The 25,774-nt window shown below is 39.1% G+C and overlaps 1 long non-coding RNA gene across 5 annotated transcripts in view; it reads left to right on the plus strand.

Moving 5' to 3' along the window:
• Positions 1-12,014, plus strand: part of LOC139085149 (uncharacterized) — a 142,892-nt gene extending 130,878 nt beyond the window's left edge. For 3 of the 5 annotated variants that reach the window (XR_011543216.1, XR_011543220.1, XR_011543219.1), the window contains one exon: positions 10,955-12,014. This is a non-coding gene — a long non-coding RNA (uncharacterized lncRNA). Of the gene's footprint in view, positions 1-6,146; positions 6,197-10,954 lie in introns of all 5 variants that reach the window. The other 2 variants (XR_011543215.1, XR_011543217.1) reach the window with 1 other exon arrangement.
• Positions 12,015-25,774: the final 13,760 nt, after the last annotated feature.

A 25,774-nucleotide genomic window follows, 5' to 3' on the forward strand; every position in this document is an offset into this window, starting at 1 on the left:
CCAGAAAATAGCAAATGTTGGAAAGAAAGTAGAGAAATCGGAACCTTTGTACACTGTTGGTGGGAATATAAAATGACATAGCCACTGTTTAAAACAGTATGGTGGTTCCTCAAATATGAAACATTGAGTTATCACATGATCTAGCAATTCCGCTTCTAAGTATATACCCAAAATAATTGAAATCAGGATCTCAAAGAGATATTTGCACATCCATTTTCATAGCAGCATTATTTATAATAGCCAAAAGGTAGAAGCAACACATGTCCAATGACAGATAAATGGATAAACAAAATATGTTATATACATACAATTAAATATTATTCAGCCTTAAAAAGGAAGGGAAGGCTGATATATGCTACAACACGTATGAAACTTAAGGACATTGAGCTAAATGAAATAAGAAAGTCACAAAGAGACAAATACTATATGATTCCACTTATATGAGGTACCTGTAGTATTCAAACTCATGGAGACAGAAGGTAGAGTGGTGGTTGCAAGGGAGAGGGGGGAATGGGGACTTGTTTGCCAGATGCAGAGTTTCAGTTTTGCAAGACGAAAAGAGTCTGGAGACGGGTGCACAACAATGCAAAAGCACTCAGCACCACTGAACTGCTCACTCACAAATGTTTAAGAGGCAAATTTCACGTTATGTGTATTTTACCCCAGTTAGACATTTTTTTTAGAAAGGCTCTAACTCATGTCCTCTTAATGGAGACTATATCACCACCAAGGGAACAAAAATTGGTCTTGAGGGAAAGAGGTATAAAGCATAGATAAACATAAAGTTCATAGACAAATATATAGTATGTCTGTGGCATTCAAATTACATGGCCATGATTAGAAGTAAAAATTGCATAAAAAGCCTCCTTAGGGGCCAATAATGAAAACATGTTGACAAAGCCTGCCCTAAACTATCAGGTGTGTTTCAGTTCACAATTTGAAATACCTACAGAAGATCTCTGCCCACCTCAGACACGACATGGCCATGATCAAAGTCAGAATCTTCTTCTACCACCACCATTTGTGGAGCACCACATCCGCCAAAAGCTCTGTGCCAGCCAGTGGATGGTGCTGAGTGGAAAGCTGATACAAACAATAAGAAAGTGATCATGTCAGTTCCCCACTAAATGAAACCTTCCATGGTTCCCCAACACAGTGCACAACTATACAGCTCAAGCACCACGTTACGGCAGACAAGTCTATAAATCTCCTACCCCACCCTACTAGACTAATTTCTCCCCAGTCATATTCTATCTTCTATCCACACAGAAGCCCACTGTGACCTTTGTACCTCCTGTTACCAGTGATTACAAATCCCTACCTTCCCATGGTTTAATCTTCAACGAGTGAACACCATTGAGAACTTTTACAAGCCAACTCAAACGCTGTCTCCTCAGGAAAGCAAAGCTACTCACTCCTTCCTCTGTGGTCCCAAGCCACTGTATAAATACAGCCACTGGATATTGCGCATGTTTTCTTAATCACTCTGTTAATTATATGCTTACCTGTCCCATAAATTGGGGGTTGTTTTAGGGCAGAGAATATGTGTTATGTTGCCTATTCAAGCCTTGAGTATAACGTACAGATTGCTGAATATACAAATTAAGATGTGAATGAAAGTATAAGAGGAGAGTTATTATTTTTTAATTCAGAGGACATGAGATTTTATGGAGGAGAGAACATTTGGATTTAAGTGTAAAGCTGTCTCTACATCCAAAATACGCTAATAAAAATGATTTTAAAATTCCCTCTTGGTTATCAAACTAATACTTAAGGTGAAAAATTCAGAAATTACAGACAGATTCAGTGAAGTAGGGAGGAAAATCACCTCTTCTCTCTACCCAGAAGCAACCATCATTAATATTTTAGACATGTTTTCTTTCAGCCTTGTACTAAGCATTTTTCTCTACATAATTGAGATAATATAACTTTATAATCTACCTTCCTTGCTTAATGCTATTTCACAAGTATTTTCATTATCATTAACAAGCATTATAAATATAATTGTTGATGATTACATTCTATTTCTTCACACGAATATATATCATAATTTACATAATCATTTTCGGAGCCCTGGATTTTTAGGTGGTTTCCAGTTTCTTGCTCTCATAAATAATGCACATATTTGTTCATAAATATTTATTCCCATTTCTGATTATTTTGTTGGGATGCATTCCTAGAAACAGAAAAAGTGGGGCAAACGATGTTAGATTGTGAAGGCTTTTGAGAAATATTGCCCAAGTATTTTGTAGAGAGTTGGTAGCAATTTATGTTCCCACCAGCAACGTGAGAGGTTTATGTTTGATAGCATCTTGGCAAGCACTAGACATGCCAGCATTATTATTAATTATCTTTATCTTTTTTCTCTTTCACTGAAACAAATCTGTCATTAAGTCCAGCTGTTTCTTATTGGCAAATGCTGCTATATTTCTCTCCTTCCTTTCTATTTTCAAGTTGCTGTCCTCAGCTACGTTCTCAGTTATTACACATATACAAATTTGCCAAAACCTCTCACTTAAGCTCATCTCCCTCATATCCAGGCTGATACCAACCTCAGACTTACCTTCAGCCTCTTCTAAATCCCTTTGCCTGTATGGTCAATATCACACAAGCTCAAGTTCAATGGATCTTTGATTAATCTAGATGAAGTATGTTTGTCTACTCAGGGCAAGAACCATTCATATAACAATTCATTCAGCCATTATCTGGTGAGCATCCATCATGTGCCAGGTGATATAGTAAACACCAGAACTACAGGGAAGACCAGGTGCAGTCCCCACCTGCAAAGATCTGAAGATCAAGTGGAGAAGACGAGAAGTAAGTAAGTAACCGATAACATTGCAGATCAATAGATGCCCTGGCAGGAATAGTCACAGTGGCAGAAAGGAGGGGAAACTGATATGATCTAGGGAGGCCTGGAAAGGCCTTCTGGAGAAAGCAACATCTAAGCACAAACCCTATGATTTCAGGTAAGAATTGTGAAGCAAAGCCCTTTGTTATGGACTGCATGTTTGTGTCCCCTCCAAAATTCATAAAATGAACTCATGGAATCCTTATCCTCAATGTGGTAGTGTTAGGAGGTGGGTCCTTTGGGAGGTAATTAGGTCATAAGGGTGTAGCCCACAAGAACAGGATCAGTGCCCTTATAAGAAGAGATATGAGACCTTGTTTCATTGCTGTCTCTTTCTCAGTGCTGTGAGGGCACAGCAAGAAAACAGCCCTCTGTAAACCAGAAAGAGAGCTTGCAAAGAACCCAACCACGCTGCACCCTGGTCATGAGACTTCCAGCCTTCATAACTGAGAGAGAAATAGTCATTGTTCAAGCCCCTCAGTCTATGGTATTCTGTTATCACAGCCCAAACTCAGACACTATTCCACATACAGGTATGAGCAGGTGTAAAGACACAGAGGTGAGAAAAGGGAAAAGGAAAAGATAAGCCACAGGCTGAGGGAGAATATTTGCAAAACATCCACTTTATAAATGATTTGTAAATAAGGGACATTAGGTAAAGAGTAAGAAAACTTGGATGATGTATGAACTTTAGTTAAATCATGTGTCAATATTGGTTCATTGATTGTAACAAATGTACCTTACCAATGTACGACGTTAACATAGAGGAAATGGTATCAGATATATATGGGAACTCTCTGTAGCCATATTAGCAATTTCTGCACATCTATAACTATTCTAGGAGCCCACCCCGTGGCTGAGTGGTTAAGTTCATGTGCTCCGCTTCTGCGGCCCAGGGTTTCACTGGTTCGGATCCTGGGTGTGGACATGGCACTGCTCATCAGGCCATGCTGAGGCGGCGTCCCACGTAGCACAACCAGAAGGACTTACAACTAAAATATACAACTATGTGCTGGGGGGCTTTGGGGAGAAGAAGAAGAAGAAAAAAAAAGAAGATTAGCAACAAATGTTAGCTCAGCTGCCAATCTTTAAAACTGTTCTAAAAAATGAAGTTATTTTTAAAAAAACAAATGAATATATATACATATATATATTTGTGTGTATATATATATATATATGTATAACAAATGAATATATATACATATATATATTTGTGTATATATATATGTATATATATATATAAAATTTTATCTCGATTTCACACATACACAAAAAAATAAACTTTAGGTGGATTAAAGACCCAAATGTGAAAAGTATACTTTTAAAACTTTTGTAAGAAAGTATAGGATAATTCCTATATGAAGTTGGAAGACAAAAGGATTTTCTGAACAAGACGTAAAAAGTACAAATCATGAAAGAAAATACTGATAAACTTGACTACATCAAAATTTAAAATATTTGAATGAGAAATCACCATAAACAAATGTTAACAAAAGCCAAACACTGAGAAACAATATTTGAAACTTATAAAATGATAGTAATCCTTTGATTAGTATTCAAAATATTTAAAGAGTGCCCTTAAACCCATTAGAGAAGAACAAACATGTTCACTTTTTCAATAAATTAGGTTAAATTATTTGCTTAATGAATAAGAGATTATGAAGTCCCTAACATTATTCTCCTTAGGAAAGTCATAATTAAATTCAGTCTTTTGTTTTAACTAAAAGAATTCTGTTATGATCCTCATTCTATAAGGAACTCTGTTTTTCTTTTAAATAGTTATATAAATTTTTTTTAAAAAGAACAAACAAATCAACAGAAAACAGCAAAGAATATTGCAGTGGTTAATTTTATGTCTTATCTTAGCTAGATTCTAGTTCCCAGTTGTTTGGTTAAACACCAGTCTCAATGTTGCCGTGAAGGTATTTTTTAGATGTGATTAGGGTTTAAATCAGTAGACTTTGAGTGCAGATTACCCTCCATTACATGAGTGGGCCTCGTCCAATCAACTGAAGGTTTAAGAGCAAAGGCTGAGTTTTCTGAGGAAGAAGGAATTCTGCCTCCAGATTGCAACGTAGAAATTCTGCCTGAGTTTCTAGCCTTTGAACTCAAGATTGCAGTCTCAAGCTATCTGAGTCTTCAGCCTGCCAGCTTCCCCTATGGGTTTCAGATTAGCCAATTCCCACACACGAACCAATTCCTTAAAATCTCTCTCCTTCTCTCCCTCTCTCTCTCTCTCTCTGTATATATATGAATATACTATATTTCTACCAAGACAGCAAACAATTTGGTCAAGCTGGAAATGTACATGTTTATAATCATACATTCCACATTTAGGGATATAATCTAGAGAAATTCTCATTATCTACCAAAGGAGATACAGGGAAAATTGTTCACTGTAGCATCATTTGTACTAGCAAAAAAGAAAAGAAAAACAACTTAAAATTCCATCAAAAGAGAAACATATACATTGAGGCTTTTTAAATTAAATACAGTTGCTATTACAATGGGAACATGAGAACTACACATATTGGCAGAAATGTAAAGATAAAAGAAAAATACAAGTGGTATGGTGTAAAATGGTGTGTACGGTTTGATATTGTATGTGCATATTTTAATACATAGACTATCAAATGCTGTTTATGAATACATGCATGAACAATAAATATTTTTGAAAACATAAATTGGAAGAAGGAGCAGCAACTGCATGGCTTCTCATCTCTGATTAAGGAGGGAGGAAGGGGAAAGGAAATGAAGAGAGATACTAAAGGGGATTTTGACTGAATTTATATTGTTTATCAAAGTCTGAAGCATGTGCAAAAATGTTAAGATTTGTTAATAACAAGATGAGAAGTGCATGGATGTTTGTTGCATTACACCATAATTTTCTATACGTTTGAAGTTTTTATAGTCAAAAAATGAGTAATTTTACTAATCCAAGTGAGAGAGGAAGGAGGCGTAAGGGTAACGCAGTGTTAATCAAGAAAAGTGGACAAGCATGGCCAGCCAATCAGTTACCTTAACACAAGTAAGACAGAGGGAGCAGTGAAAGCATGTGAAGGGTGTGTCCTGCATTTCTGGCTTCTGTGATTGTGTAGGGGTAGGTATCAGTCATGGAGAGAGGATTGGAGGAGGTGGAATGAATTTGGATGGAGAGAGAATCTTCTATTGTACTGGTCATAATGCGAGGCACATCATGAACAGTAAATGTTTTCTCGACTGATTTGAAAGGAAATACTTGGGGAGTTAGCACAAAGACATTCTATTTCAAAGACTGCATTCTCTTTCTTTCTAGGTATTTTGGGAAATTGGGTCTATGTGCTCATCAAAGGCCAAGTCAACTAGGTAAATGAGGATGGAGAAACATTCTCACATAATCTAATTACAGATATTAGACAAAGGATTCCAAGTGAATCTTACTCTGAACTTTAAAAACACCCTGGAGAAAACAGCTATTACATTTCAAGTGGCAGAATATGGCTCCCCTTTAAAAAAATCAATACATTCTCTGGAGGAGAGCAGTAAATGATTTCCTTTTTAGAATTTCATCAGTAGCTTTCCCGCTATACAGGCAAAGTCTATAAAAATGATGCCAAAGATGATCCGGTTGAAAAGAAAGTCAACAATAACACAGATTGACAGTCTTTCTCATACTGGAAATGTTTGCAACATTTGCCATTTATTGTTAGAAGTCCCTTCAAATATAACCCAGTGCCCATGGAGTTTTGACGACCAAATTGGCTTCTCCTTGATCTCACCTTGTTTCTCCTTGACTACTGCCAAGTGTCAAGCAGAAATAATTAATACAACATTTATCCCAATAGGTTGTAATTATTTGTTTTCATGCCCTTTTGTGTGAATCATTAGACTACTTGGGAATAAGAGGCAAAGTTGGATTAAGGAATAGGTCAACAAGGTAGCTACTTGGGATCCATAATCTACAAGGAATTGTAAAACAAAGCTGGAGCAAACCAGAAAAATGGCACCCACTGGATTATATTTGTTCTCCCAGTTCTTACATAACAAGCAAAACAGAAACTGGCCCAACTACATTAGAGGGAGATGACATACTTGAGTGTAAACCACTCCTCGCCAGCATCAGTCTGTCTCTGTTGAACACGTTCATTGCAGGCATGTGTAAATTTCAGTGTTCAGATCTGGCCTCGCCACTAACCCAGTGACCAGCCAAGTGAGCACTGGTTGGCATCAGCAAAATCATCTGCATTCCCCAAACCAAAGAATACACAGTTTGGTTCTATTGACTGAGACTTGTGTCTTTGTTAGAGTATCTATAATGTAAGCTCTTTAATATGATCACCAAGAAGTTGTCCAGCTCACAAAATTATAATTCTAAAACCATTTCACAAAAGTAAAAATATTTCACCTCTGGAACATTTAAAAAGTCTTTTATTTTGAGCATTAAATGCTATAAGAATTTTATCTATAGAAAGTACATTTCTCCCTGCCCTACCGGGTAAATAATAAAATATAAAAAATATTTTTTGAAGAGGCTTCAAGTTATTGCCTGCATGAGTCCTTTCCACTTCTCAGTCTAGCCATAGGCGAGACCATGTGCATAGTCCCAAACTTTACTCTTAACAGTGAACACAGTGTCTGGGATCCAGTAGGTATCCAATAGATGATTGATGAATTAATTAAACAATCAATACTCAGTGTCTGCTCACCCTTCAGTGTTAGAATATTCACTAGTTCCTGTGATTTTATTGTAGCACAACTCCAAATGTTAGAAAAGAATCTTGCAAACATTAAATACCTATGGGTCTTCTTGAATCTCCCAATCATGGACATATTCTTGGGATCTAAATTTTTATGGACAGATATCATTATAGATAAAGTATGGAACTCAATCATGAGTCCTAACTCCTTGGGAACACAGAGACCCTACCTGATAACATTTGAATTGTGAGCCATTGACCTTTCTTATTGCCTGGACCTTGACCTTTGCACACACATTTTTGGTGGCAAGGGAGAGGAGATTTGGCAGGTGTTTTCAAGATGTTCTATTTGATAAAGATGAAGAATTTCTTAAAAAGTAGCGGAAGGAGAACACGCAATCAGAACGTCTCTTACTCCAAATACGGTAGGGAAGATAAAGAACATTAGCAGTGATGGGGTACCTATTGCATACCAGCTCCTTTACCCTGTCATCCCACTAATTCTGACAACCACTCCTGAGCCATGTAGTACTGACCTCATTTTAAAGGTGAGCCATTAGGACTCAGAGAAATTGAGAAATTTATTAAAGTCATACAAAGAGAGGATAGGGTACCCGCCTATCTGTATCCGGGTCTACCTGGAACCTTGCCTACCTAGGATGTTGGCTGGAATCAACATAATTGGGATCAGTGTATATTCTTCAACCTGACATTCAATTCACCCACCCACACCTACACCTTGAGAAGGAAAGGAAGAGGTACTTTTAAAATTATTTCCATAACAAGATCCAAAACCCAGAGGAGTTAGAGGGAAGACCATAGACAGATTTCATGGAGATTGTCAGATACCATGAATCTCGCCAGGTTCTAAAGGCTAGTAGTGGCTTTCAATCCCAACATGTCTATCAGATAAGACACACAGTGCCAACAATCTGTTATTTAAAGGGGCTCACTGCAGTGGTGATTCTCAGGAAAAGGGGTTCCCAGGGATTGGCTTAGTTTTTAAAAAATCTTTGATGACTTAGATATGCCTCCCTAGAAAGTATGCCTCTTGAGAGCCTTTGAGAATCATTGGAAGGGAAATAAGATTGTTTTATTATTTTGCTTTGTTTTTTGTTGATGTTGTTATTTTTTCCCTAAGAAGCAAGAAAGATGAGCCAGGTTAAATCATGTCCCAGAAACTATGTGAATGATCTACTTTTAAACTCAATGCCACTCACTGAATTTCCTATACACAATGCTATATCCAATACTACAATATCCTATGCTATTCAAAGTGAGTGCCATTGACTAGAAACATCAGCACTAGCTGGGACCTTCTTAGAAATACAGAATCTCAGGCCCCACTCCATCCTATTGGTTCAGAACTTGCATTTTAACAGATCCATGGATGATTCTTGTACATTTCAGTTTTGAGAAGCACTAGTACACACTACACCTAAACATCTTCCCTTTTTTCCCCATTAGTCTGAGCTAAGCATCCCTCATATGTGTCCCCACAGCAACTCACAAGTCCTTTATCCTACACTTATGACACTGTGTTGAAATTGCTTGCTTGAAGGTCTCCCTTTCTTGCCCAGATGGAAGCTCTTCAAGACAAGACTGGTGCCTTCCAAGTTCACCACTGGTTGCTGGCACCTAACAGTGCCTGGCACAGAGGAAGTTTTAAATAAATATTTAGGAATCTCACAGGATTGTGAGCTTCTCAAGGTCAAGAATCACATATTGGTATTTGTGCATCTTTAAAACCTAGCAAAGTTCTGGCATATAGTAAATGATCAATTTGTGTTGATCTTCTAAATAGGTGCCTGATTCATACCAGAAAATGGAATGGACTGAAAACATGGCTATTGTGCCAAATGTCACTTTTATCAAGCCTTCTCTGATGTCCTCCAGTCCTAAATGAGCACTGATTCCCCTGTGTCTTTACACCATACAACAATAAATTGCTGTCTACAACAGCAATAAAGTAAACTGTTGAATAGTTCTTTTCAGTTTGTAAAGTAACCTTATCCTCAACATGTCATTAATTCTTAGATTGACAGCACGAAATAGTATCTTGACAGCTAACCTGTGAAGTTCAGCTAAGCCCTTGATAGTTAGAGTCAGATTCAAAGACAGTCTGTGATTTTCCCAATGTCACAAAGCTGGTAGGTGACAGGGTCAGAACGTGTGCGTAGATCTTCTGGCCTGGTGTACTTCCCACCCTACCCCCCTTGATTTTGGCATCTGACTTTTCAGGAAAGTCACTAAACATGTGCTGGCACTTGGTTTTAGTTTATATTTCCATTATAACTATGTCACTCAGCTATATATGCTAATTGTGTTTTCAAAGAAATTTATCTAATTTTGTAGTAAGTGCCTTCTTCATCTGTGCGTGCATTTATTCATTCGTTTACTTACCCAACAACTTTCACTTGACTTCTTTGAACAGTGTTAGCCCAGGAGTGGTCATTCAATATTTGTTTAATTGAACTGATTAGCTTCTTTTGATAAATATTGATGATTTGGGTCCCTGAGAGCCACTGATAACACAATCACATTGCCAGGTGAAAATTATAAAGTGATCAAACATTAAAGCTGGCAGCTGCCTTTAGAGATTCTCTCCTGTAACCCCTACTTCTGCTGGACGAAGAGGCTAAGCATCAGAGAGAGAGAGTGACATGCCTGAGTTCACATTACAAAATGTTTTATGTAGCTTTTCCTGTAGGGACCTGAACTATCTGTCTGATATGCTTGCATTGATCAGAAGCCAGGTTGTTGCCACATCCCCACTTAACTTGGGCATAGAACCAAATAATTAAAAAATACCCCAAAGCCCCCATATAGTATTTACATGCCTTCTAAAGCTTGCAGCTGACAATGCGCTCATACTGCTGATCCTAAGAGAAATTCGGAATGACTGGGATGGACTGCCACATATAAATATTCATGACACAAACTCATCAAGCCTTGAACAAGAACATATGTGAATAATTAACAAGATTGTGATTTGTAGTATCATGGTAATAGATAACCTATCTCCTAATGAGAGGCTAACTAAAGCTGTTTTTCCTTTTACAAGGCAACAAAAATTCAAGACAGTAAATTGTAGTGTCTGTTGTCAATTTTGTAATGTAGTTTTGGAAGTTGAATGCTCAAAAAACATTTTTTCTTCTAAAGTAGTTAAACACTCATTATTGCTAGATGCAGTATTTAACATGGTACATTCTAAGCTTTTAGAGAAAGTGACACAAAGGTATAATGATGTAGTGTATTCACTAATCTCTGTTACTAATCTTGTTCTTTTCCCTCTTTTCAACGGTATATTTAAGAAAAAGAAACACTGATGATTTCTGTTGTTTGATTCAGTATTGAGACATCGGGGTGATTTTCTTTTAGCTCTGTGATTTCACCTAACACCTTCATCTCATTCTCCCATCTGCAGGCTTGATCCGTGTCTTCCCCAAGAGGCAGCAAGGAGAAGCAGCCAAGGGAAGCAGGAGAGGCTCAGTATCCTCTTTTGGATGCTGCCCCTAAGAACAAACCCCTCCCACGTTTTCTACCTTACGCAGAAGAAAATCTGAGCAACACAGTCTCATGTGTTTCCTGTGTATCCCATAGGGGTATGGTCCAGTCTCTCTCTCTCTGGAAAAGGCTACATTTTTCTCTTAGATTAAAGTCGCCACTTCGGAAACCCATTTTATTTTTGAGGACGATTAGCCCTGAGCTAACATCTGCCACAAATCCTCCTCTTTTTGCAGAGGAAGATTGGCTCTGAGCTAACATCTGTGCTCATCTTTGTCTATTTAATATGTGGGATGCATGCCACAGCATGGCTTTGTAAGGGATGCGTAGGTCCGCACCCGGGATATGAACCAGTGAACCCTGGGCTGCTGAAACAGACTGCTCGAATTTAACCACTATGCCACCGGACTGGCCCCTGGAAAACCTTTTGAAATTCCCTACTTTTAAAACTACACACATGTCTAGCCTATGACCTTGTATTTCCATTCCATAGATAAATGGGTATCTTTGTCTACCAAATGAGAAGAATAAGAATTTCATAGAAGTCTTATTCATAATAGCTAAAAACTAGAACCCAAACATCTGTCTACAGTAGAATGGATAAATTGCAGAATATTAATAAAGGGGAATTCCATGCAACAATAAAAGAGAATATCTGCCATAAGCAACAGCACAGTTGGACCTCACAGACATAGTAACGAACGAGTGAAAGAAGCTAGCCACAGAAGAGTACACACACTGTATGATTCAATTATGTGAAATTCAGGAACAGGAGAAACTCAACTGCGGTGGCAAAAAGCAGAATATTGGTTACCTGATTTGGGGGGTCAGGCAGGGCCAGTAGGTAAGAACTTAGGAAGGGGCACAAAGGATCCCTCTGGGGTGTTGAAAATATTCCATATATATGTAAAAATCCATTGATTTCTGCACTTAAGATTTGTGTATGGATCTACACTTCAATAAACCTTTTTTATAAATGATCATTGACTCTTTCCTCCCAACAGCTGGAAATTGCTAGAATTATGTATACGGTGGTGTTTCAGTCTACTGCTCTTTCCCTTAGCAGCCACCCACTTTGGGTTCTCCATGTTTTTTTCATAAGGGAGTCCCTCTTAGGAAAGCCGGTATTTTGACCACAACAAAATATTTTGAAGTAAGAATTGAAACACAAATTTACAGAAACATTTTAACAAAAAACCGTTTTCATTATACATGCAAATTCAGGACAGATGTGGTCAGAGGAATAACCCAAGTCCACCCACCACTAGAAGAAAAGTAAAACTTAATAAGAATTTTTGAAATATTGTAATGATTTTCTCCCTGGCTTCTAGTCAAGACTGCAACAGAAATTCAGAAATGCCACCAGAAAGGCCTCTCCAGGTACATGTGACTAGAATTCTCAGACAGTACTGAGTGGCTGGGGAAACCTCACAGAGCTTTGAAGCACCCTGATGGGGAAAAGATGAAGCCCATTTTGGGGAGACCCATTCTATCCTTTCTTATAGACATGTATTATCTCATTTAACACCTTTAAGATCAGTAGCACTATAAGTAAGGCTTACAGACATTAAGCAACGCTCCCCTCAAAGTCAAAGAGCTTCTTGGTTGGGGATCCCACTTGGAACCGTCACTGTCTAACTCCCAGCTTCTGTGACACGCGTCTTCTAATCTGACTGGTTGGCTTTCACAGCATTGCTTCTAGACTGAAATATTTGGGAAGGGGTTTATAGATGACCTAGATTAATGTATGGAATCTTCTTTTTTCAGTCTATCCTGATGAAAAGTTTGTGAATTTACCCTGTCACAAAACAAATAGAACTCAAACTGATGCTTTATAATTCATACAAGTGTTTAATCATTTACCTTGCTTCCTGATTTGTCCCTCCTTCTGAGAATTTGGGAGGTGGAGGGATGGGTAGGACCCCTGACTTCAACCCTACTTACTAGTCTTGGGTACCTGTTCAAGGTACATCGTGGTAACTATGGCAGTCCATGCCTGATTTCGATCAACAGCTTGTTGCTGATTGTTAACTGACTCTGTGCTCTTGACTTTAGAATCTAACAGAACCACATTCTGAACAACCAGCTTCCAGTTCCCAACACCCGCTCCCCTCAAGATGTCCCTCTCCAGCCATCCTGGACATTTTCTCACATACAGCCTCCCATTGTAATCTGCAGGTATCAGAATTTGGGAAATATGCTGTGTATTGAAAGCTTTATATGAAAACAATCCTGAAAGAATCAACAAACTGTGAACCTTGCCAGACTTTTCTTGGCTCCACGTCAGTCTTTCTCAAGAAAGCTGTGGTGCACTGGTTCCCCAGACGGAACCAGGGCAGTCTAATCAGGTTGTTTTGTCTCACCGTCTGTTTGCAGTCGGGGATGCTTCTTCAGGGAAGCAGAATAGAGAGGCCCGAGTTCCTCAGGTTGCAAAAGGCTACCTGTGGTGGTCACTCAAAGGGGATTTGCTGCCTTCATCTTTCCAAATAAAAACCATGGAACTTTCTGGAAGTCTGATTACATTAACCTAAGCCATAGTTTAGAAAAGTAGAGTAGCGATGGATAATTTGGATGCATTTTGTTAGTAACAAAACATTTAATTAAATGACATAAGTGAAAACCGAAGGTTCTGGTTATTAAAATAGGAAGAGCTGCACCTTATAATAGGAACTTCTGCCATTTTAGAAATTTTGAGGAAAAGCTTGTGACCTTCCTTCCACCTCTCTCATGCCTCTGCCCAGGGAAAATTTGTCTGATTAAAGACCATGCAAGCAGGTAGCTCAGCTTATTTCTCTGTTCCTACTGCCCTGTGACAAGGTCACTAGAGCAGGAATTCTCTGCCCTGTGCCGGGTGGACGAAGTCAGTTCAGGAGGAAGCACTATGAGCCCATTTTGATCTTGGCCATATAACCCAATGTCCATTAGCCAGCAATAAAGCTTATTAAAAAAAGATTACGGGCATGTATGTACATGAGCCATATATTCCAGACATCCACCAAGTTCAGATAATGCCAGAGAATACTACAAATAAAAATACTTCTACCACTTGGTTTAACAGCTAAAATGCTCTCCATACAATTGTAATTCTTTGTGTATCCTATTTTGCTGCCATTCTTCTCTCACACACTTCCTATCGCAGAGAGAGCCACCACTGAACTTTGTGTTTATCATTCCCCTGAATGTTTCCATACTTACACTACTTACGCATTCCTTAACAATATCAAATTTTGTTTTGCTTATTTATATACTTTATATTTGAATAGTATCTTATTAACATATTCATATAAACTGTTCCTTTTTTCACTTGAGCAAAATATTCTACTCAGTATTATGTTGTCAGGGTTTACTCATGTTGATAGACGTATTGCTAGTACATTCATCTTAAGTGACTATAGTATTCCCATGGATTAATACACTGCATATATATGGTGATGGATATTTAGGTGGTTTCCCATATTTCAGTATTATAGGCACAATTCTATGAATATTCTGTGATATGCTTCCATATACACATACGTGAGAGTTCCTCTAGGGTATGTATCTCAAAGGAGAATTACTGCATCCTAAGGTAAGTACATTTTTACTGTTACTATATATTGCTAAAGCTATTATTTGGATCTCTGATTCCTCATCTTTTTCTTAGTTATTGCAGAGGAGAAATATTTGCTGCTATCCATAGGAGAGGGGAGATGATTAATGCTTCCTCCTTCCTCTACATGAGGTAACCTTTCCTCCTCCTCTTTCTGCTTCGTAAATGCTTAATCATCTTCTAAGACTCAGCTAAGTTCCTCTCTCCTGTGAAAACTTCCCTGGACCCCACAGGTGGAGTGATCACTCCCTCATTTGAGCTTTCGTGGATGACACATCTATACAGAACTTGTCAATTACCAAACCCTGTGGAACCTAACTTGTCTATATGTCTACACATATTTCACAAAGCCTGTAATCTCCAGAAGAAAAATCCAAAAGGAGCCTCCAAAAAACAACACTATAGGGACATTATGTGTTTAACTGATTCCTAATCGCCCAAAATTCCAACAATTAGAAAGGTCACCCAATAGTAGCATCCTTGGCATTGCTCTTGATCCATCTTAGCCTCTCTTATCCACAACACTTGGGTTCTTTATAGAAGTTGAAATGTGAAACCAATTTTATTAACTTTAACACCCACTAACACACAGGTAACGACATGGTCCCTACCCACGCTCCCCTTGCCATCTACTTGTGGTCTACTCTCTGGTGAGAAGGTATACATGTGAAACTACTATAATGAGAAAAATCCATTTGTACAATTACAAAATGGTGGGACTTTAAAAGCTAAAAGGGCTTAGAGGTGATATCAACAAAATATTCCTTTAAGAAATAAGAAATTGTCTTTTGAGGTGATGCTTCACCTGAGACAACATAGCCAATTGGTAGCAAAGTCAGAGCTCATAACTTAATTCAGAAAATATTTATAGACTATTCAACCATACCACATCTTTATGTGTATGTTAATTAGGGCAAATCTGAGGAATTCAATTTAACTGAAACCATTTTGTTGTAGATCTACTCTATAAGTATTGCCATATTAGGTACATCATGGACTTTACAAGAGATATTGTTATCAATAGAGTTTTCAAGAAACTTGCATTTCATTTGGTGGCAGTAAAACAGAAAAATGGTGACACTAGAGTGTGTAATAGGATGCAAACTTTGGAGTTTCAACTGAGGCAGCAAGATAAAATAGATCAGAAATTCAAAGGTGGCATACTATATAACCTGCAGAAATTTCAAAGTAATTCTGAGAGTCATATGGATCTGAAACCCACAAAGAAGACAAAAATGGGTTGAAAAAAATAGAGATTAGGAGGAATATTTTTGTGAAAATTATTTATTTGGAAAAAGCTGTGCTCTGATGCCATCCTTCTGTTCCCTCCCCATAACTTTACCTTAAACTTAAAGAGAAGGTCTTTGATAGGACTGCTGAAGAGAATGCTCTGTGTCTCCAGGATTTGGGGGAATGCAGTGGTCTGGTGAGTGACATATGCTTGAAGAATAAAGGTGAGAGGCTGGGTGAAATGGCCTGCAGTAACAGAGTAGAGAGAGGGTTTGGGAAGTCACTGCACTCCCCTCTGTGTGACTTGTAGTCTTTTGATATGGAATCTTATTGGAAAGATGAGCCATTGAACCAGGAATCCTACCAAAGAGGGCTCTGCCAGAAGGCAGGGAGATCCATAGAATATGTGTGGAGTAGACTGCCAGAAATATAAGTTGAGTGTGGATCAGGACCACACTGCCCAAAAGTCAAGGCACTGCCTGTGTCCACAGTCCTATTTAGAGAAGTCCAGCAGGAAACCTCCAAGGAATCCATGGAGATGCCCATTAGAGAAGAAATTAGATGAACCCATCAGCCAGGCTCAAATAACAAGGAGCAAACTTACAACTGATGAACTAAGAATTTTCTCTCTTCTATCCCCATTTCTCCCCCTGCGTTCAGCCCAGGATAGGTTTTCAACTTATGCTTAAGAGAACAGGTGAGCAGATGGTAGAGAAAGAAGGAAGGTATAGACTGGCCTACTTGGGCTGCCCCAATTTAGTGAGTGTGTTACAGGGAGAGTTCTTACCTTTGAATGAAGACTAAAGTACAATTTGTAGATTGTGTTGTCCATTATTCATTGGACATTTGTGACTCATCCGCTTTTGATATATAAAATGATTGATGTTCCAAACAATGATGCAATCTGCCAAAATTTTAAACCAGTGGCCTAACTGCCCCCAGTAAGTAAATAATAAAGTTAGAGTTGAAGACAAAAGTGGAGTCTTATTTTGATTACATTCCATGAGTCCTGGTTGTTCAACAAACCAGTTACAAATTTTACCAAGTGACAGGCACTTTAAATGATTTCATTTAACTATTATCATGGCGCTAAAATTTGGATATTAATACACTCACTTGTCAAAAATCGTTCAGATAAGTTGTCACTAACCTAATTAAATACATTATTCTATGAATAACCAGAAGAGCCCTCCTCCTCCCAACAAACAGCCACCCATCATCTGTGTGACTCCAGAGGCCATTTTCATCCTTCCATATCATGGTATCTGATATTAATGCAGATGGAAGGCAGGGTGAAATAAGAAAATAAGTAGCCCAAAGTTTTATAGGTATAACCTGAATAGTAGGTCTCATCCTAGCGTCAAATCCAAAATAAAACCCACATCCCCTCCCAAAAAAGTCTTGGAAAGGACTGTGTTGACTAAAGTCACTTTAAAAGACAACAAAGAGAAATCACTTCATAACATAGAGAAAAATTTCTTAAAATATTCTTTTCCATTTCCCTTTTAATCCGTGATAGAGTCGGCTGCCCTCAATCTCTCATCTCTACTCTCAAAAAACATCCAAAAGTCTCTTCCTAAACTCAGGGAGTTGTTGACTTTTCTCTCTAAATTTTCCCTTGTTAGCCTATCACTAGTGAGGTTTCCTCCAAGGAGAAGTTCTTTACTCTTCATAATAATAATAAAGCAAACATGTCTCCCTTCTTGCATCCTGTCCACCCTGACCCTCGTCACCACAATCAACATGCCGAGAAGGGTAAGAGATGACAGGAAAGCAGGAAGGGCTCTGAATGCTATATGTTCCTATGTTTTGTCACTCATGTGTGAGTTCATAGATTGGCGAATCTCCGTTTGTACTTGAGTTACAGAAGGACTTCAAACAAGAATAGCAATTATATTGGGCCTCAGAGCAGGGGATGAGTTTGGGTATTTATGATATTAGCACACCATCACTACATCTCCTCTTTTATTCCAAATGCTAAGTAGTCAAAAGGCAACTCCAAGCATTCTCAATCATGAGACATTTTCTCCTACCTTTCAAAGGTATTTCCTGTGGAGAGCAGCCATCCCTAAGTGTAAGCTCTAGGAAACCTATAATCAGTTTCTCTCTTTAATTGAGCACTTTCTTTCCTTAGATTTTGGAAGAAGCATGAAAATGATTTACTGATTTAGGAACTGGGTGGAGTAGACCACAAAAGGACAAATCAAAAACATCTGGAATGGACTAGTTGAGAAAGAGAGAAGTAGGGCTTTCAAATGAAACAAAGTACAGATGATTTGGCCAAATTTAAGCCAAGCCAAACACTCACATTAAACATTGCACTTGGGTCTGGTTCAATAGTGGGAGCCGGCAAGAGGGAACGTCAGCCAACATTGCATCAGACGCACATTGTGGATAGAGGAAATGAGTTTAGTCAAGCCAGCTGTGACTTCAAAGGGGTTGCTCTCTCAGAGAACAGTGGGAAAGGGTTCCCTCTTCAGTGAAGATTGCAAAGTTCAGCCAAAGCCAGTCCAAAGGGAACGAAATTCAGGAGGAGGAAAATTACATTCAATATACAAGAAAGAGAATTTTCCTTCCATGAAGTGGCTGTGACAGTCAGAAAAGGAAGGAAGATGACAAGGAAGAGAGGTGAGAAGAAAGGATTCTGACACTCACATGAGGACTAGAGTCCTACGTGCATAATTATGAAACAGGGTGTTTGTGTGTGAATAAGGTTGCTTTTCAGCTCTGACACCTCCTTGCTTGAATTACGTTTCCAAATCTGTGGCAGGAGAAACCATAAGATTCTTCCCTCAACTGACTCCTGGAGATAGTTTCTTTCCCTCTTTGTATTTCTAGAAAACCACATGTTTCTTTCAAATTATTTACTTAACACAAATTTACTGAGGAACAAACTGTGGCTTAGACCCTGGGAATACAAAGACAAGATGGTCCTTGTTTCAGTTCACAGACACATCAACAGAGGATTATGGTACTGAGCACTAACTCTTATATTAGAGAAGTGATTTCCAAAGTGTGATCACCTGACCAGTGTCAGCATCACCGGGATCCTGTTAGAAATGCAAATTTGCAAGCCCCAGCCCAAAAATGCTGAATCAGAAAGCTGAGGTTGGTTTAACAAGCTCTCCAGGTGATCCAGATGCGTGCTAAAGTTGTAGAGCTGGCTTGGAAGTGAAAAGCAAAGAGGACTTTGGAGCAGAGAGACAATGTGCTTGAGCCAACATTGATATCCTCTGCCATCTATAAATCACTTCTCAGTTCCTTCCAGTCTAGATTCTAAATAGGTTGCTCTCTGGTAATTTATGAGAATGATACACAAGTGTACGTCTTGTCTCCCTAAGTAAAGTTTAAGACCTTAAAGGGCAAGGGCTGATTCCTCTTTCACATTTCCTACTTTGAGACATGAGCCTGGTGCTTAGAAGATACACATTGAAACTTACTTGAAGTAGTTAATTCAGAACTTAGACTGATGCAAGGGTTATACATTAACATGAAGAAATTGGCAAATATATATGCTTACAAATTTTCATAACTTTGGTGGTTTGGAGGGGAGTATAAATGTTATCTCTCCCAAGCACTCATTTGATGCTTGAGTCCTCTCTATGATATCCTTGCCCAGAGTTTACTCTTCTAATGCTTGAGTACCTCCACTGACCTCTCTATCTCAGGATGCAGTTTGCTTCCTTTCAGATAGCTCTGTTAGAAAGAGCTAGCTGCTTCTGAGCTGAAATATACCATCATTTAAATTCCATTTGTTAGTTATAGTCCTATCCCTTGGGAAGCCATAGCAAAGATACTTACGTATTAATGTGACATTTTTCAAGTGTTTGAAGTTAGTAATTATGGAGCATATGACATAGGTTAAACTCACAGACTCTGGTACCAGACTGCCTGCATTCAAATTCTTGTTCTGTCACTTATGAGCTCTGTGACCTTGGGAGAGTTATTTACTATCTCTGTAGCTTTGTTTCTTTATGTACATAAAAATATATATTAGCATTACATCAAAGGGCTTTTGTAAGGAGTACATGAATTAATATATGTAAATGTGCCTGGAACACAGTAAGTGCTCTAAAAGTTTCAGCTGTAATGAATCATCATCATTATGACAGAGAGCTTGTCAGATATCTGACATAGGCCATCTTTCTAATTCTAGTCATTCGCTAGGTGAGCCTATTCACTCCAATGGGTTCAATCACCATTTACATGTTTGTGAAAAATCTCTTCATTCTCCTCCTGAGCACACAGCTAAATGTAAGTGGCCAGTTGGGGCCATATGAATTTTTCTGGCTACTATAGTTTGGGTAGAAATGATCCACACTACTTGTAGTCCTGTCCCCTAAAATCATCCTGAGAAATCCTCCACTCTACTTCTCTTAGCTCATCAGCCAGTTGAATGCATAGGAACCAGTCAAGGACTCTAAGAAGGCTCCAGGGAGTGGTGGAGCCATGAGTTGGAAGAAGCATAGAGCCCTGAGTCAATGCTCAGAGGGGAGCTGCCTATGAGAGCCACCAGACCAAACATCCACATGAGTCTTTGTGTGAGCAAGAAATAAACATTTATTGAGTTAATCCATTAAGATTTTATAGCCCATCGTGATTCATACAGTGACTCCCTGATTTATATTGCTTAGTCAGACTTTGCTTCTGAGCTTCAGAACTACACATTTTGCTTCCTATTCAGCCTTTCTACATGGACCCTCAAATTGGGTAACAAGTAAACTCTAGGCTTCTGGGATCAAACCATCTGTGTTGAAATACCAGTCCTGACAGGTACGAGCTGTAGGACTGTGAATGAATTATATAAACTATTCGTAACAGTATCTACCTTAGAGTTGTTAGAAAATTAAATGGGTAAATATATATAAGACACTTAGAACCATCACTGGTCCATAGTAAATGCTCAATAAATGCCAGATAGCATAGTCATTATGACCATCTCACCCCAAATTTGCTCTTTCCCCTGGGTTTTCCATATGGATAACTGGTAGTTTCCTCACCATCCAACAGCTGTTAAAACTAGAAACTTGCAACTTAATCTTGAATCACTTCTTTCTTTCATCATCCTACATGGAACAAATCACCAATAACTGATTGATTATACTCCCTAAATATTTCTCAAATCCCCCCCACTTCTCTCTATCCTCTTTTGCTATAACCTCCTCATCCTAAAGCCACCAGCACCCCTGGCTCTATTATAGTTACATCCTTACTAGTCTTTTCAAATTCATTCTTGCACCCTTCAAATGCATTCTTCACCTGGAATACTAATGTCCTTTTTAAATTCAAATCTGATCTGGTCACTCCAAAATTTAAAAGGTATTAATACTTTTCATCACCCTTTGGTGAGACCAAATTCCTGACCCATCACCTCAGCCTCTACTCACAACCCACCACGTGACTTTATCTCTAGAGTTCAGCCATGCTGAGCTTTACTGTCTTCATAAGATGCCGTAGATTGTCCCATCTGTGAGGTTTTTACATGTTGGATACTTCTGCTCAGAATGAACTTTCTCCCCACCCCTACTTTACCTAATTAATTCCTTATGATCCTTTACATTTCAGCTTACATGCTACATTCTCCAGAAAGCCTTCTTACAATCTCTGCCCACGCTAGTTACAGATATGCCCATATAGTACAGACCATACACCTTCGTTATAATCAGTGCATTTGCCATTATTTGTACAAACATGTCTTCTCAGCTAGCCGGAAAGCTTTATGAAGGCAGGGACCTCATGTGTATGACTCTCTGCCTAGTGTATTAGTTTGTATCGAGGAGGGACTCATTAAACGCATGTTGCTGTTGTTGTAAATGTGAGTATGGATCTGTTTAGGTGGCTTTGTGTGTATGCATCCCATGTGAATTTTTATTTGGTTGGGTCTGGAAAAAAATGTCCTACAATCAATCCATGCACATAATTAAATTCGCCTACAAATTTAGAAAACTCAGCATCTGACCTCTTTGAGTTCAAACGCTAGTTGATTTGACAGACACATAAAGTAAAAATTATATTACGTTATCATCCCTGCTGTCCTAATGGAATGACTCTAAAACCTCCATTGGTGGGGGACGGGTTATTTGTGATGGGTCAAAAAGTAGCATGTTTCTAGAAACAGTGTTATGGGTCCTTTATATTCAAAACATCAAACAATTCCTCCTTCCATGGTTCACAGAGTCTATATGATGACAGACCAGATCAAGAAATACAGGAGAGATTAAAAGTGAATTGGAATTCAGAATTAATCCAGGTTGTTTTTATATTAAGAAAAGTTTTATGTTTATGCTGATGCAAGGTTGGCGAAGTACACGGCTGGAGAAAGAATGATAGAGGAACGCCCTGTGAATAGCGCAATCTAGAGAACGTATGTTCTAGGAAAGGAAACACTGTGGCGTGGACTCAGCACAGTCACTGAGTCTCAGTGATGAGATTTCAGAGTCTAGCGCCACACCTGCTAACTCTGTTTCTGGTGCAATGAATGGAATTTCTATCAGTAACTTTTTTTTTTTTTCTCATCTGTAAAATGGAAATGATGGGCTCCAAGTCATCAGATCAGATTGTTTGTGACAACATTAGCTATCTCTGAGGCTCAGAAAAGTTAAGAATTTTTCCTGGGGTAACATCCTAATGACTGATCAAACCTAGGTTTTTCCTTCCATTTTATGACTCTCAGTCTACAGCTCTTTAAGTTAATTCTTAAGGGACTGTCTTCTCCCTTAAAAAAATGATAAAAATAAGTGGATATTGACAAGAAAGAAACAAGCTAAGGCTAAGTTCTACTGAGGGCTCATAAGCATCTTGAGTTATATTAGATGATATGTGTCAAATTTAAACTAACAGAAGATATTTTCTATCTTAGAGAGGTTTATGGTCACATTTTCCAGAAGAGTTGAAAAAGAAAAAAAAGCCAAAATAAGTGGCCCAAATTCAACAATGCTAGTACTTTCTTCTGTCCTCAGTCAAAGGGGAAAAAGAAGTTGATACGCCCCTTTAGCTCTGGCAGTAGCGCTGCATCAGTCCTGGAATCGTGTGGGTTTTCTTTAGCTTTCTTGGAGTCGTGACCAATAATTCTGTCGCCTTCCCTGGTTCTAATAAAACTGCGATGGGTTTGTATTACGTTCATTCCAAAAGGACTCTCTGTCAGTTCTTGAGTGGCCTTTGTTGTCCACAGCCGCTTGCAATGAATTTGGGGGCAAAGGTCTCTGGTTACACCCACCACTGAAATCAGACTCAGCCACACTACACGAGGAACAGATTACAGGGTGGAATCCAGCATGCATCCCCACAGGACGAAGGCAATAGCCTTGCAGCTACTCCTGGTCTCTACTTTTGATGATTCCGTAACCCATCGCCTCTTACATTGGAGACAGCCAGGATTTCTTCGCAACTCTGACCCGTACAGAAAATAGAATCGCATGCAGCAAAGGAGTCAAATCGAGTCTTGGGAATGTTTTCTCCCAGAGAAGAGGTCGAACAAGTTTAAATACAAAGGCTTATAAATCCCTCCAAGTATTTTTTCCTCTTTAATAGTTCCAGCTAGTGCCTTATTATTATTCACCCCATGTTTGAATAATGGAACACTTAGATCACTGTATTCACCAAGGGAAGGAAATGCTGTATATTCTGAAAAGCACTTTGAATAGAGCTCTCTCCCTCTGCGAGGCCATACTGCACTAAGTTCTCCTAATTGCTAAATGCACAGCTCTGGCTTGAAATTCAAGAATTTGAAGAATTGTAGAATATGCAACGCACCAAGTGAAATCAGGTCACATCACATTCCAGGGCCTTCAACATCCAAGCAAACCATTCCCGTCCCAGATTATTGCAAATAGTTTCAAGATTTTTATATATATGTGAATCAGAGAGAAGGCCTAAGTTCTGGTCCTCAGGCACTGCTTCCCAACAGTAGATTGAGGTTTGAAAATGTTCTGAGTCTCAGTTATCTCATCCACTAAATGGGTCATGAGTTTGTCTTGCCCAGTGGTCAAGGTTATTTTATAGCCCTGATGAAATAATGCGGGTCTGGAGCTGAACGGTGCAGGATATGTTCAAAGGCTTTTTGGGGAAAGGGGTTTCCTTAGGTCATGTGCACTATCTATCCTGGAATCAACATCATTCAGGGGATTCATTCACTGTTAAATCCTCAGCAGCTCTAATACCTTGAATGGGAGCTGTAGCAGAGCTCATCGGAGAGCTGAGAGCCCTGCTCTGAGGAGGCCAGAGCTGCCTCCCATTTGCTGTCTAGCATCATTCTGAAGAAGCAAATTCAAGTGGGACAATCAGCCCACTGTTTGAGAGAAGCCCAAGTTTCTTGAAAATCTAATTTTCAGGTCCATTCCCCGGGGTGAGCCGTAATATTCCCTTAATCCAATGCTTTATGAAAAAAGAATTCGAATCAACTTCACTGGTTCCAGTTGGCTTATGTGGTTGTGTATGCAATAATTCTGAGTGTAAAATGTAAATTACTTGAAACAACCCAAACATCCAGCCCCTGGGGAAGCATGTTCATTGAATGAATCATTATACAGCCATGAAATAATTGTGAAATTTCATTTTGAGTATGAGGAAGTGCTCATGCCATAACCTTAAATAATAAAGCAAGATTCACAACTCTGTAACCGATATCATATCAATTCTACGTACATGTGTTTTGCTGATCATGATGGACTCCAGAGTGTATAAACACAAACAAGCTTTCTCCTTTCTTCTAGTGGTCCCTTTGAGCCTGTGCCATGGGCTTTCAGGGACAGGTCTTTAACTTTTCCAGGTCATCTCAAATTTTTAAATACATCTCATCACCTTCAGGCATGAAAACAGTCTCATTTCAATAAAGTATCCAGTCCAGTATATGATGCCACCCACTAATACAATTTAAGATTTCCCTTCTGTGACAACTCGGGGTCCTGCTACATGCCTGAGGGCCTGCAGCTTCTTTTCTCTCCTTTCTTGTCCTCTCTTTTACTCCCTCATGAGGCTACCATGGGCTCCCCAGAGTTGAGGCAGGCTTAGACGTAGCCTGGTCATTGTGCCCTCTGGGGTGGCAGATTCCCACCATGGATGACTTCTCCTTGAGGAGCTTCCCTAAGTTCATCAGAAGTTCTACGGGGGGGCCCTCTACCTGCAGCTCCAGTTACCTGGCCATCTCTCACCCCACCTTTCCTCTTCAAGTCTCAGCCTTGCATTTGGTGGTCCACTTCTCTGCTCAGTCCCTTAGCCTCTTCAAGCAGTCCTCTTGGGTGGAGACACTTTCAAAACAGCCCAGATTTATTACATGTAGGGTTAGATGTAGGGCTACTGATTTATTTGAGCAGATGAGTGGCTCTGACATGGTCTAAAATAGGAGCTTGTGTCATACAGCAATGCCACCATCACTGGCACCAACTTTGGGTGAAATTCGGTGTCATATGCTAAAATGATGGCAAAATGCCCCAGACATCATTCTTGCCCTCAAGATATTGGCAGTCTAGTAGGGGAGGAAGATGTGTTCACAACTAACTGCAAAGACTAGCAGGTTGAAGCATCTGTCCCACCCTGATGTCCCAAAGAAAGCGTGACTCCCAACTCTTACTGCCTTCTGTGATGTTCCTGAACCTTTCCAAAACGCTCCTTTCTCTCTAACAAGATGGTGACCTCATAGCAAACAGTGTCTACACCTTGTTCATCTTTACCTCTTCAGTTCCAGCCATGGCTTATGATAGGAATACAACAAGGATATGTTTATTAATTAAGTGATTGAAATAATTATCAATTTTTTTTTTGAGGAAGATTAGCCCTGAGCTAACATCTGCTGCCAATCCTCCTCTTTTTGCTGAGGAAGACTGGCCCTGAGCTAACATCTGTGCCCATCTTCCTCTACTTTATATGTGGGATGCCTACTACAGTATGGCTTGCCAAGCGGTGTCATGTCCTCACCTGGGATCT

The sequence above is a fragment of the Equus przewalskii genome, chromosome 8 (assembly GCF_037783145.1).
Source record: "Equus przewalskii isolate Varuska chromosome 8, EquPr2, whole genome shotgun sequence".
Classification (NCBI taxonomy): domain Eukaryota; kingdom Metazoa; phylum Chordata; class Mammalia; order Perissodactyla; family Equidae; genus Equus; species Equus przewalskii.